Source organism: Vombatus ursinus, unplaced genomic scaffold (genome assembly GCF_900497805.2).
Source record: "Vombatus ursinus unplaced genomic scaffold, bare-nosed wombat genome assembly UNPS02013950.1, whole genome shotgun sequence".
NCBI classification, from domain to species: Eukaryota; Metazoa; Chordata; class Mammalia; order Diprotodontia; family Vombatidae; genus Vombatus; species Vombatus ursinus.
The window spans coordinates 3,035,387-3,047,729 of NW_020953728.1; the positions used below are offsets into that span (position 1 = coordinate 3,035,387).

General features: G+C 37.4%; 1 pseudogene; it reads left to right on the forward strand.

Annotated features, from left to right (window-relative positions):
• Positions 1 to 600: 600 nt before the first annotated feature.
• On the forward strand, positions 601 to 1,837 carry LOC114040757 (annotated as a pseudogene).
• Positions 1,838 to 12,343: the final 10,506 nt, after the last annotated feature.

Genomic DNA, 12,343 nt, shown 5'->3' on the forward strand with positions numbered 1-12,343 from the left:
TAGAAACTTGAAGAGAACTTGAAGAAAACTAGAATATTCAAGATCTCCAACTCTCATCAACTCTATCCTGTCCCTCACATAGAGCAGGGCACTCATCTCTACCAATGGGGAAAGAATCCCACACCAATGGACTTTGGGACTAGTGATACATGTCTATGTATTTAGAGTAGATTTCTAGATGGATAGATAGATAGACAGACAGAGAGAAAGACAAAATAGCACCTACCTCCTAGGGCTGTTGCATAATTTTGTAAAACATGGTAATTAGACAGAGGGGGCTTCAGCCATGGCCATACACTGGTGGTGTCCAAGAAGAAAGTCAAGCCAACCATACCACTTACCTCTATGACTACTCCAGCACCTCTCAAAAGCTGCAGCATCTCTGTGTTCCATATCACCTGTGCATGTTTTATCTCTATAAGGCACAATCTTTCTTTAGTCAATGGATCAAAGACTTGTATCTTGATCCAAAGGCTTCATATCCATAAATTATTTCTCCTTAAAAGAAAGGGCAAAAGTGTGTGTTGGAGAGAGGTAATAATTATCAAAGCTAAATGAAAACCTCCTTCCCTGCCCACCCTGGGACTCAAAGTTCACAGAATGTCCCAGATTCCTCTGGTTAAAGTTCTCTTGACAAATGTTATGAGGCACACAGATGCTCACAATAAGATTCAGGAGACAGATATGTAGAAAATAAGAGAGCTGGAGAAACATGGACACAGAGAAAAATATTACCCAGCAACTTGAATTTTAATGAAGAAATGATGAAGATGATGATTTCAATGAAGAAAGTCATTGATTCTACTGACAAAGCAAGAAATTCATGGACATGTGAAAATGATTTGCTTACAATTCGATCCTGGAATGGGAGGCTATATAATTATGAAGCTAATATGCCAGACAGATGGGGTCATAGTGAATATAAAGATCTACATCGTTACAAATTTGACACAGACAGTGATCAACAAAATGATATTAATGGAAGAAAAACGCCTCAGGAAAAGTCATGTACTCATGAGTCCTCTAAATTTAAGCAAAGAAATCTCACCAAAAAAAGCAGAAAAAAGTCATACATACACACACACACACACACACACACATACATACACACACACACACAAGAAATGTAAAAACAATAGAGCTACAGATTCCTCAGATGAATGCTCAGGAGAAACTTAGGTTCCAGTGCTATGAAAAAGAAACAATCATGTAAGTGAAAGAAACAAATCAAGAAAAAGACTCCCAAAAAACCTGCTTCTTTCTCAGAGTCGGAAAGTGATTCTTCTCACTCAGATGATTCAGCATCCAGTAGTTCTGGGGAAAGTGAGGGAAAAGACACCAAAAAAAAAAGAAAGAAAAGAAAAAAAGAATCAGAAAGATCACTGTATCAATGCAGACAGTCTAGAGGGATGGTCCCATCATCACAAGAAAAGGTACAAGATACGGAAAAAAGAGGGTCCTATGACAGGTTGGTAGTAAAAAGGTTTTATTAGGGGAGCTGACTTACAAAGCCCATCCTGGGCAGTAGCAGGACAATGGTCCTGCACCACACTTAGGCCAGGTTATATATTACATAGAAACAGAACAAAGAAGGTTTAGTGCCAAGAGATTGTCCATTATCACGTGGGTGGTTACGTGTAAATTTTCCCATGGAAGCTATTTTACTGTTTACAATAACCGTGATGCCATAGGTCATATTCTCAGGCTCTTATTCTCACCATACAGTCACATCACCCCAACAAAGAGGAAGAGTGAGGTACAAAAGAGGACAACCAAGTGGAAGAACTAGAAAGTGTCTACAGGTGAAAAGACTGATAAGAGCTCAGACGATGATTAAATGGAAGAAAGGCTTCACCCTCCAGATTTCCTATGTGACCCCTTGAACTTGATGGATCTGGTAGTGATCCTCTCTTGTTTAGCACAAGCAAAGTGGTGAGAGCTATCATGCCATCCAGATCCTAAGAGATGAATTTTCTCCTATCTGAACTTGTTAAACGTGATCTTCTGTTGGTAATGAGGAAGCTGTCACGAGTTTTTATAACGAAGAGGAAAAAAAAAAGGTCAGAAAGTGACACAAACAGGGCAACTTGATGACTTCCATGTTGCATTTTTTAAACACTCAAAAAAACCCACATTATGATAACAAAAGTTAATAACTTTATGTACCATCCTCTTTGTGTTCATGTATACTAATACTATCTTGTTTTTTGGTCACATTTTTAAGGAAAAAGAAAAAAATAAGCTAAGTTAAACTGGATTTTTTTTAAAGAGATAGGAAAGTACAAGACTCAACTTAGGTAAGTATCTAGCCATCATTAATCCCATTATACATGGTCTTTTCTGTTTCAGTGTGTTTATCCAAAGGCCAGGAAAGCTCCTTTAGCCCCAGACCTTCAGGATGTCTAGTGATTTTTTTTCCCTTTTGCTCTAGCTATAACTTTTGTGGGAAAGTAACTCCTGATTCCTTGAATACCCAATCTGAACCCTTTCTATATGTAGTATTGTTTGAAATTCTCCACTCCTTAAGCTTATAGTGGTTAAATTTTCCAGAACAATATAGATTTCAAGGGGGGAAAAGTATAATAATAACATACACTGAAATGGAAAATGAGATATTTTAAATTAAGCTCAAGCCAGTAGTGATATTTGTATTATCAAAGTTCTGTCAAGAACAGATTCCATCAATGTAATTACTGGAACAAGCTCAAGGAAGCAACCAGTTCATTACAGGTGCTACACAGAGCAGGGAGCTTCATGATGACGCTATAAAACGTGAAATGACATTAAGGATGCATGTTGTTGTATTTGTTTCATCATTCAATCGTGTCCTACTCTTCATGATCCCATGAACAATAGCACACCAATATTGTCCCTGGGATTTTCTTGGCAAAGATACTAGAGTGTTTGCCATTTCTTTCTCCAGTAGGTTAAGCAGAGAGCTTAAGTGACTTGCCTAGGGTCACACAGCTAGGAAGTGCCTCAGGCTAGATTTGAACTCAGATCTTTCTGACTCCAGGCCCAGCACTCTATCCACTGAGTCACTTAGCTGCCTATCCCACATGCACACCTCACTATTATTTTATTCTAAGTTTGAGACCATTGTTCCCATGGATGCTGGGTATATTTTGTGTGTGCGTGTGTGTGTGTGTGTGTGTGTGTGTGTGTGAGACAGAGAGACAGAGAGAGGCAGTGACAGAGACAGAGAAACAGAGACAGAATGAGAGGGGGGAGAGAGACAGACAGAAACAGAGACAGAGAGACAGAGAGACAGTGACAGAAACAGATAGAGACAGAGACAAAGAGAGAGAACATGAGGGTGGAGAATGCTTTGTGACTATTATTTTATTGTGACATCATAGTAAACATCTGAGCTAAGAGCTAATTGTGTCTACCTGCTGATTGTTAATGGGTAACATACTGTTGAGTGGCTTGGTTGCTATGTTAGGAGTGCAAACGCACAGTTTCCCCCTGGAACACAAAGTAGCAGCCATCCTTTGAGGCCTCAGTCCACAAGTATTGAGACAAATAATCCAGAGAGGGTATTGCAAATACATTAACAATATACATACGTAACACTTTATGTGTATCAAAAAGTATAAAGTAGAATTATGTATAATCAAACAATGAATTGTATATAGCTCATTCACTGATAATATCATAATTTATCCAATCTGTAAATTGGATGGTTCTCATTCTTTTGTGACTATTGATCTTTCCACAACTGTAGTCAAAATGGAACCAGTTTTTCTATAATCTGTGACTGGTCTCAGTCTAGGAAGTTTCTAGGCAAAAAGGGCACTGCCTCTGAGTTCAGCTCTCCCCCTTATCTGAACTGGGGTCCTTCTTTAGGCAAATTATTTGGTTTCTAGATGCATCTGGTTAACCCAATCTTTTATCTAACACTTTTATCTGGAGCCTTCTGGATTGGGACACACTTCAACATTCTTGAGTGTCTGTTTCATAATTACCTTGCTACATCTTTAATAGCAAGATGTTGGCTCGTTTCTGGTATCTTCAGTATTCTCTTTATACTCATGACCTGAAATTTTTTATTTCTTATAAATGCAGACCTTTATTCCGCCTAACTTTCAATTTCATCTTCATCTGATATATTTCATGTTTATGCTTTTCTATCTGCTTATCGTTTCTCTAATACTCTATGAACATCAAAGTTTTTAAACAAAGCTGTGCCATCTGGATTCAATTCTTAACAAATCAGGTTTCATAATATCATTTTTTAACATTGATTACCTGGGCATCAGCTTCCTATGAAATAATTGATAATTCTTCTCTTAAATGTACTTGGCACTAGATGGCCACCTAATACACAAAATAATAGAAAACAATTCTGCTTTTCAGTTTAGTTTTCAGGGTTGTACATGTAACTATGAATTTCTATTAGCTTTCATTTTAAAGTATATAATTAAATTTGGAACTCAAAATCTTGTGGAAATGAGTGCTGAAAACTAAAAATAAATAAGTTAATTTAAAAAATAAAAAATAAAAATAAATAACATATATAATTACTTTTTTCTCTTTTTTTATATAAATACATCCTTATGGAATAAAACAAGCATTTCCATAACAGTGCAATAAAAAAGATGATTTTACATAAAACTGCAAATTTACTAAGCATAACTTGCTATTCCCTTCAAATATACAACAAAGTTATCACTTGAATTTCTTTTTTTTCTAGCCTCCCCACCAACCCTGCTCCAGAGACGATGTCTGTTAAACACAAATAGGTGTGTGTGTGTGTGTACCAGCATGACAGATAACAACTTTTCTTTTAATTATAACTTTAAACTAAATCAAAGGGAGAGCTAAATTCTTAAGCTCAATTCAAAGATATAGGAAGGTGGCTTCAGGCAGATGCAGACTCATTTATAAAATTCAATGCAGCATAAAATCAATTACATTGTAGAATCAATACAGTAGAAATCAAGGCATTATTAATTTAATCTTCTCAATCTTGAACAGTCTAATTACTGCCTCCCTCAAATGTTCTCTCTCCAAATGCTGATACTCGGCCTAGACTCATTCCTTAATGATTAACATATATCCACCCCCTCATACCTAAACCCTTCATAACCTAGCCCTCTCCTACCTTTCCAGTCTTCTTACACCTTACTCCTCTACATGTGTTATTCAATCCAGTGATATTGACCTCCTAGTAGTTTTACAAACACTTCATCTCTAGGCTCCAGATTTTGGCTATCTCTTGTGCCTGGAATGCTCTCCCTCCTCAACTCTGCCAACTGACTTCTCTGGCTTATCTAACTCCCAACTAAAATCCCATCTTCTACAAGAAGATTTTACTAATTTTACCTGTCATATCTATGAATAAGGGAAAAGATTATGACAAAATAAGAGATGGGAAGTAAAATGGATAATTTTAATTACATTAAATTTAAAAAAATTTGCACAAACAAAAACAATACAGCAGAGATTAGAATGAAAACAGGAAACTGGAGGGGAGGGGAGAAATTTTATAGTAAGTTTCTCTGCCTTATTTCTCAAATATGTAGGGAACTGAGTCAAATTAATAAAAAATAAGAGCCATTCCCCAACTGATAAGTGGCCAAATGATATGAACCATTCTCAGACAAAGAAAGCAAAGCTATCTATAGTCATATGAAAAATGCTTTAAATCACTATTGATTAGAGAAATGCAAATTAAAACAAAGCTAAGGTATCACCTCACATCTATCAGATTGACTAACATAGAAAAGGAAAATGGCAGATGTTGAAGAGGATGTGGAAAAATTAGGACACTGATGCATTATTATGAAGTTGTGAACCAATTCAGTCATCCTGGAGAACAATTTGTAACTGCATAAAGAACTATAAAACTGTACATACTCTTTGACTCAACAATATCACTATTAGGTTTGTATCCCAAAGATATCAAAGGAAAGGACCTGTATGTATGAAAATAATTATAGCAGCTCTTTTTGTGGTGGCAAAGAAGAAGAAATGGAGAGGATGCCCTTCAATTGAAAAATGACTGAACAGTTGTGGTATATGATTGTGACAGAATACTATTGTACTATAAGGAATGATGAGTAGAATGGTTTCAGAAAACCTGGGAAAACTTATATGAATTGACGCAGAGTGAAGTGAGCAGAACCAGGAGAACATTGTACACAGTAACAGCAATTTTGTGCAATGACAAGCTATGAGTGACTTGGCTATTCTGATCAATGGAATAATCCAAGACAATTTTGAAAGACTTTCATATGGTAAAAAATGCTATCCACCTCCAGAGAGAGAAGTGATAAAGTCTGAGTACAGAATGAAGCATAATTGTTTTTTTCTTTATTTTTCTTGCTCTTTTTTTGCAATATAGCTAATAATTTCACGTGTATAATTAATATCACATTTCTTGCCTTCTCAATGGGTGGAGGAAGGGTAAAAGGGAGGGTGAGAATGTGGAACTCAAAAAAATTTTAAATGAATGCTAAAAATAAAAAAATATATTTTTAAAAACTCTTTGGAGACCTGGATAGTTCAGATTACTGACTCCTAGGGAGCTTATCCACTGACCTTCTCCTAACTAACACAGTGGCTACCCCAAGGGCAGCATGGAGACAATAAGCTTCTCTACTATAATGACTTTATGAAGCCATCAGAAAAACATATCCCACTGGGAGCATATCCCAGTTGATCCAGACAAGCAGTGGTCTACATCCATAGTAATCTACATCTACATCTACAGCTACATCTTGAGACAGGAGATAGTTCATAGCTTTATGACAAACCAAATAGACATACCTACCTAGATGATATGATCATGTAACCCAGCATATGACTAATAATTACTTGGACACCTAAATGGGCAACCTCCTTTATGCTCCTTTTGCATTTAAGAATCACTGTCCTGGAGGGAATCATTAGTCTTGAAAACTTATCACATCCCACTAGCAAATAGAGTATGGGAGAGAGAGAATAATAATAAACAAGAAACAACCTGGAGTGAGAAGTGGGGATCCTTTAAGAGACAATTCTTGAGAGTGGGAAGTCAATAACCTGGGATAGGAGAGGGGGTCTTTCCCCAGAAATTCCCTTCGGAGCAGTTATGTAATGGTGGCTTCTAGGTCATGGAGTACCACGAAATGAAGTACATCAGGCCCCTAACACCATCCTGTGTGTGTTAAAATTGTTATCTTGTTCTGGCCTCCCTCACTCCCTCCCCTTTCTAGTCAGTATAGTAAGTTTATAAGTAGTCGATATAAAATAACAATGGCAGGAAAGTATGATTACAAAGGAAAACCTAGAAGTCACGTACAGACTGTCCCAAGGATCAATGGAACATAATTTGCAAACTGTGTCAAATATTCAACAAAAATCACGTCCTAGTAATATGTGCTGAAATAGGGGAAGTCATCCAGGCTTTGCTCTGAAGGCCTTTTGGCCCTATAACATGTAAATCTCAGACAAGAAATCTGCAGTAAGACCAGCAGAATACCAATGGCGCTGATAACTTTGAGATGACATGGACATGTTAACTTTAAAATTTTAGTAACAGGGGTAGCTAAGTGGCACAGTGGATAGAGCACCAGCTCTGAAGTCAGGAGGACCTGAGTTCAAATCCAGCCTCAGACCAAAGGCTTGACACGTACTAGCTGTGTGACCTTGGGCAAGTCACTTAACCCCAATTGCCTCACTAAAAAAATAAAATAAAATAAAAGTTTACTAACAACTTTGAGATGATTTGGATGTTAATGAACTAACCCCAAGGTGAAGGCATAGATCTGTAGAGTTGCTTTACAGGCAGAGACCAACATACTGATGGGCCATCTCTTCCTACTAACTATGAGACAGGTAGCAGCTTAGGACCCCTCCCCCAAATTGCCCTCTCCCACCAAGGTGGTCTAGATCAAGCAAGATAGTATTCCAAATGGGAAGAGAGAGATCACTGCCTCCAAATAAGAATCATTGGATGCTGGAATAATTGGATACTCACGACCGTCTCTCAGTTCAACACACCAGGGTGACTAGTGAAGAAAGTCAATGGGACTTGGTAACTAACTATAGTCTACTGGGGGCTAAACCAAGCTATAGACACAGTTATCCTTATTATATCAGATATAGTGACTGTAACTGAAACTCTGGTGGTCACACTTGGTACATGATATACTATGGTAGACTGGGCCACTGCCTTCTTTTCTCTTCTCCTAAGGAAATAAGACCAAACCTCTACCCTTTTACTTGCCAGGGAATGCTGTATACCTTTACTGTCCTGCCCCAAGGAAATCATAATAGCCTGACCATTTGCCACCAATGGGTGGGGAAGACAATGGCCAAGCACCAGCTTGACTCTGATATTATAATCCTCCACTTTATCAAAAGTATTATCATAGGAAGAACAACTGAAATAAAAGTGGTCATTGCCCTGACTGTCTTGAGGCCCCAAATGGAACAAGACAAGTGAGCAGTTAACTCAGACAGATATAATGACTGTTGTATAGATGACGTTCATGGGAGAACAATGGGGAAGGGCCCCAAAGGACACCCCTGAGAAGGCCAGGAATGAAGTCCTGGCCCTGAAGCCCTCAACAACCATAAAAGAGGCTCAGGAATTGATTAGACTGTTCAGTTACTGGCATCAGCACATCCTACATTTAGAGATAGTTTTGATGCCCCTCTATGCTGTGCCTTGATGTGCTACATGTTTTGAGTAGATACCATAGCAACAACCTGAATTCAAATCTGTCCAACAGGTTGTCCAGTGGACTCTTCCATTTGGACCCCTAACATCCACTAATGATACAGAATTTCAAGTACCAACTGTTCTAATAGCAAGAGACTGGAACCTATAGAAGAAAGATGTAACTGGGACCTGGAGACTTCTAGGGTTCTGCCCACCAAAGGGAAACCTTCCCCAAGGAATATAACAGAATCATATAACTGATCAAACTTGAACCCAACAAATCACTTGAGTGAGAAATGATTCATTTGGATCCCTATTATATTCCAATTAGCATTAATTAGTTCAGTGTGATTCCATAGTGCTAATGATTGTTAGCAATTATTAATGATTTTCTTATTTATAAATATATATTTAGTCAATTAATATTAGTATAAGAATAACATAAAATAATGCATATTTTACATATATCATATAGGGATAATTAGATAAGATAGATTTTTACAGTAGGCCTCAAACTTTAAAACCTGTAAATTCACTGTTCATTATTTATTTACTAGTTACAAAGTTCACTTGCATAATCACAAGAATGCTGACAAGGGTATCTCCACTCTGTTTTGTTCAATTACCATGGCCAAAACCAGTGTGCTTGGGATGCTTTAACATGCCATGTAAAGTGCTCCAATTTATTTTTGTATTTCTGGACAGCCCTCTCTTGCCCAGCATGAGGAGGAGCCCATTTTAAGGAAGGCAATGGGTGGGAAAGAGAAAGTGAGTAGATGTAGAAGAAATCTGGGCTGGTGTGGAGGAGACCCTGGCCTTCACCTTGCTTTGCTTTATTTCTACAGGTAACATTAAATGCCAGTTGGGAGTTAATAGACTCACTAACTCCATTCTCATTGTCCCTGTTGACCTGTATGATATTCTACTTGATTTTCAACCCTAGACAACACCAACAGTGATGTAACGATTTGTATGCGGTGAAGGTGGCAGGATGAAAGTGTTCCTGATTTTCACAGGAATTCTCTTGTTTTGTGTTTTTCCCCAAAGTACATGCTTGGGGAGCCAACGACACTGAATTCCTTCCTGCACCTGACTTAAACAAGAGCAGCTAACTTCAGCAACAGATGTATCCATCCCCGGCTCCAGCAACACCTGATGGGTACACCTTAAGTGCCTTCCCCAAACTTTGCCCCTGTGAATAATAGATCCATAATCCTGATCCTTATCTATTCATTTCTCAACTCTCTGCAATCTGACTGAACATCACCATTCAACTGAAACTCCTGTCTCTAAATTTATCAATAACCTCTTAATTGTCACATCTGATGATCTTTACTCAGTTCTCCAGCCTTACTAATCTGTTTGCAGCATTCAACATTGTTGATCACTCTTTCCTCTTGAATACGCTCTTCTCTCTAATAAATAACAAGCACAATGGGATATTATGTTCTCTACATTTTTCAGTTAATGGTGAGAAGGTAAAGATGTGGATCACTGTCACTCATAAAAGATTGATTATTCCTTGTATTCCTTCATAAAGGAGGCCCTCAATTCATGCACAGACAATTCTCAGAAAAATTTTGTATAGATGGGAGTAAGCATATACATCAGTAGTTACTGATATTCTTTCAGTCACTTTTCTCTAGTATTAATAAAGTCCATTCTATTTCTCATACCTTTGCTATCTTCTCTTTTAGATACTTTTTTTTAATATGTCATTCATTGTCTTCAACCAGATCTCCTCCAATCCACAGATCTGGTCCAATTTGTTATTTTTAAAAATCCTTGTTCTATTTAGTGCCAATACTACCTCCTCCACAAGCACCTGGGGGACTGTGATGCTGGGGTCCACATATGTATCACATATGCTATATTATCCCTTGATGCAGAAACAATTTGTTGAAATGGGATTTTTCCAAATCTTTTCCATTTTTCTCCTGTTTGTAATCTTCCTTCTATTTTCCTTGAATGGCCTTAGGAAGACTTTATTTAGTTGAATATCTTAGCAAGCTTTCTTTAAACTAGTTATACCTCTTCTCTCTGCTTTAGCTCATAATGGTGATACTGCTCATAATCGTTCATCATTCTTTGTCATAAGATTTTACTGATAAGTTTGAATTCTAACTCAGTGTTCCCTTTGGTAACCATCTTTTTCCTTTTGACAAGCAAGTCAGATGTTTGGGGTAATGAGTGTCAAGGAATCCAATAATTCCAATCATTATTAGCAAATATAGGACTTGGATCATTACTCTAGATCCAACTACTATATAATAAGCTGGTTGCTGAGCACATCATTTTGAGCAATGTCTTTTTTTTTTAATTTAACATTTTATTTCTCCCCAATTACATGTGAAAACAAGTTTTAACATTCATTTAAAATTTTTAAGTTCCAAATTTTTTCTCTTGCTCCCTCTCCTCCCCTCTCATTGAGAAGGCAAGCAATTTGATATATCCATGTGCAGCCATGCAAAAATATTTCCATGTCAGTCATGTGGTAAAAGAAAACATAGACCAAAGGGGAGGAAAAAAAAAAACAAGAAAAATAAAGTAAAGAAAAAGTATGCTTCAATCTGCATTCAGACTCCATCAGTTCTTTCTCTGGAGATAGGGGGCATTTTTCATCATAAGTCCTTCAGAATTGTCTTGGATCACTGTATTGCTGAAAATAGCTAAATCATTCACAGTTGATCATTGTACAATATTAGTGTTACTGTATACAATATTCTCCTGGTTCTGCTCATCTCACTTTGCATCAGTTCATATAAGTATTTCCAGGTTATTTAAGAGCATTCTGCTCATCATTTGTTATAGCACAATGGTATTACATCACAATCATATACAATAACTTATTCAGTCATTCCCTAATTGATGGACATCCTCTCAATTTCCAATTATTTGCCACTACTAAAAGAGCTATAAATATTTTTGTACACATAGTCCCTTTTCCTTTTTGTTTTTTATCTCTTTGGGATACAGACCTAGTAGTGGTATTACTGGGTCAAAAACTATGTATGGTTTTATAGGTCTTTGGACATAGTTCCAAATTGTTCTATAGAATGGTTGAGTCAGCACACAACTTCACCGACACTGCATTAGTGTCTCAATTTTCCCACATCATCTTCAAGATTTGTCATTTTCCTTTTCTGTCACATTAGCCAATCCGCTAAGTGCAAAATGGCAGCTCAGAATTGTCTTAATTTCCATTTATTTAATCAATAATGATTTAGAGCATTTATTCATATAAGTCTGAAAACTGCCTGTTCATATCCTTTGACCATTTATCATTTGAGGAATGGCTCTTATGTTTACAAATTTGACTCAGTTGACAAGAGGTGGAGCCAAGATGGCAGGGTAAAGGCAAGGACTTGCCTAAGTTCTCCCCCAGACCACTCCAAATACTTTTTTTGGGCAAGGCAGTTGGGGTTAAGTGACTTGCCCTGAGTCACACAGCTGGTAAGTATCAAGTGATCATGTGTCTGAGGCCTCATTTGAACTTAGGTCCTTCTGACTCCAGAGCCAGTGCTCTATCCACTGCTCCACCTAACTGCCCCCCCCACCAAATACTTTTTTAAATTACCCTAAACAATTCTAGAGTGGCAGAAACCACAAAAAGATGGAGTGAAAAAAATTTCTAGCTCAAGACAACTAGAAGGTTGGCAGGAAAGATCTGTTGCACCAGGGTGAGACAGG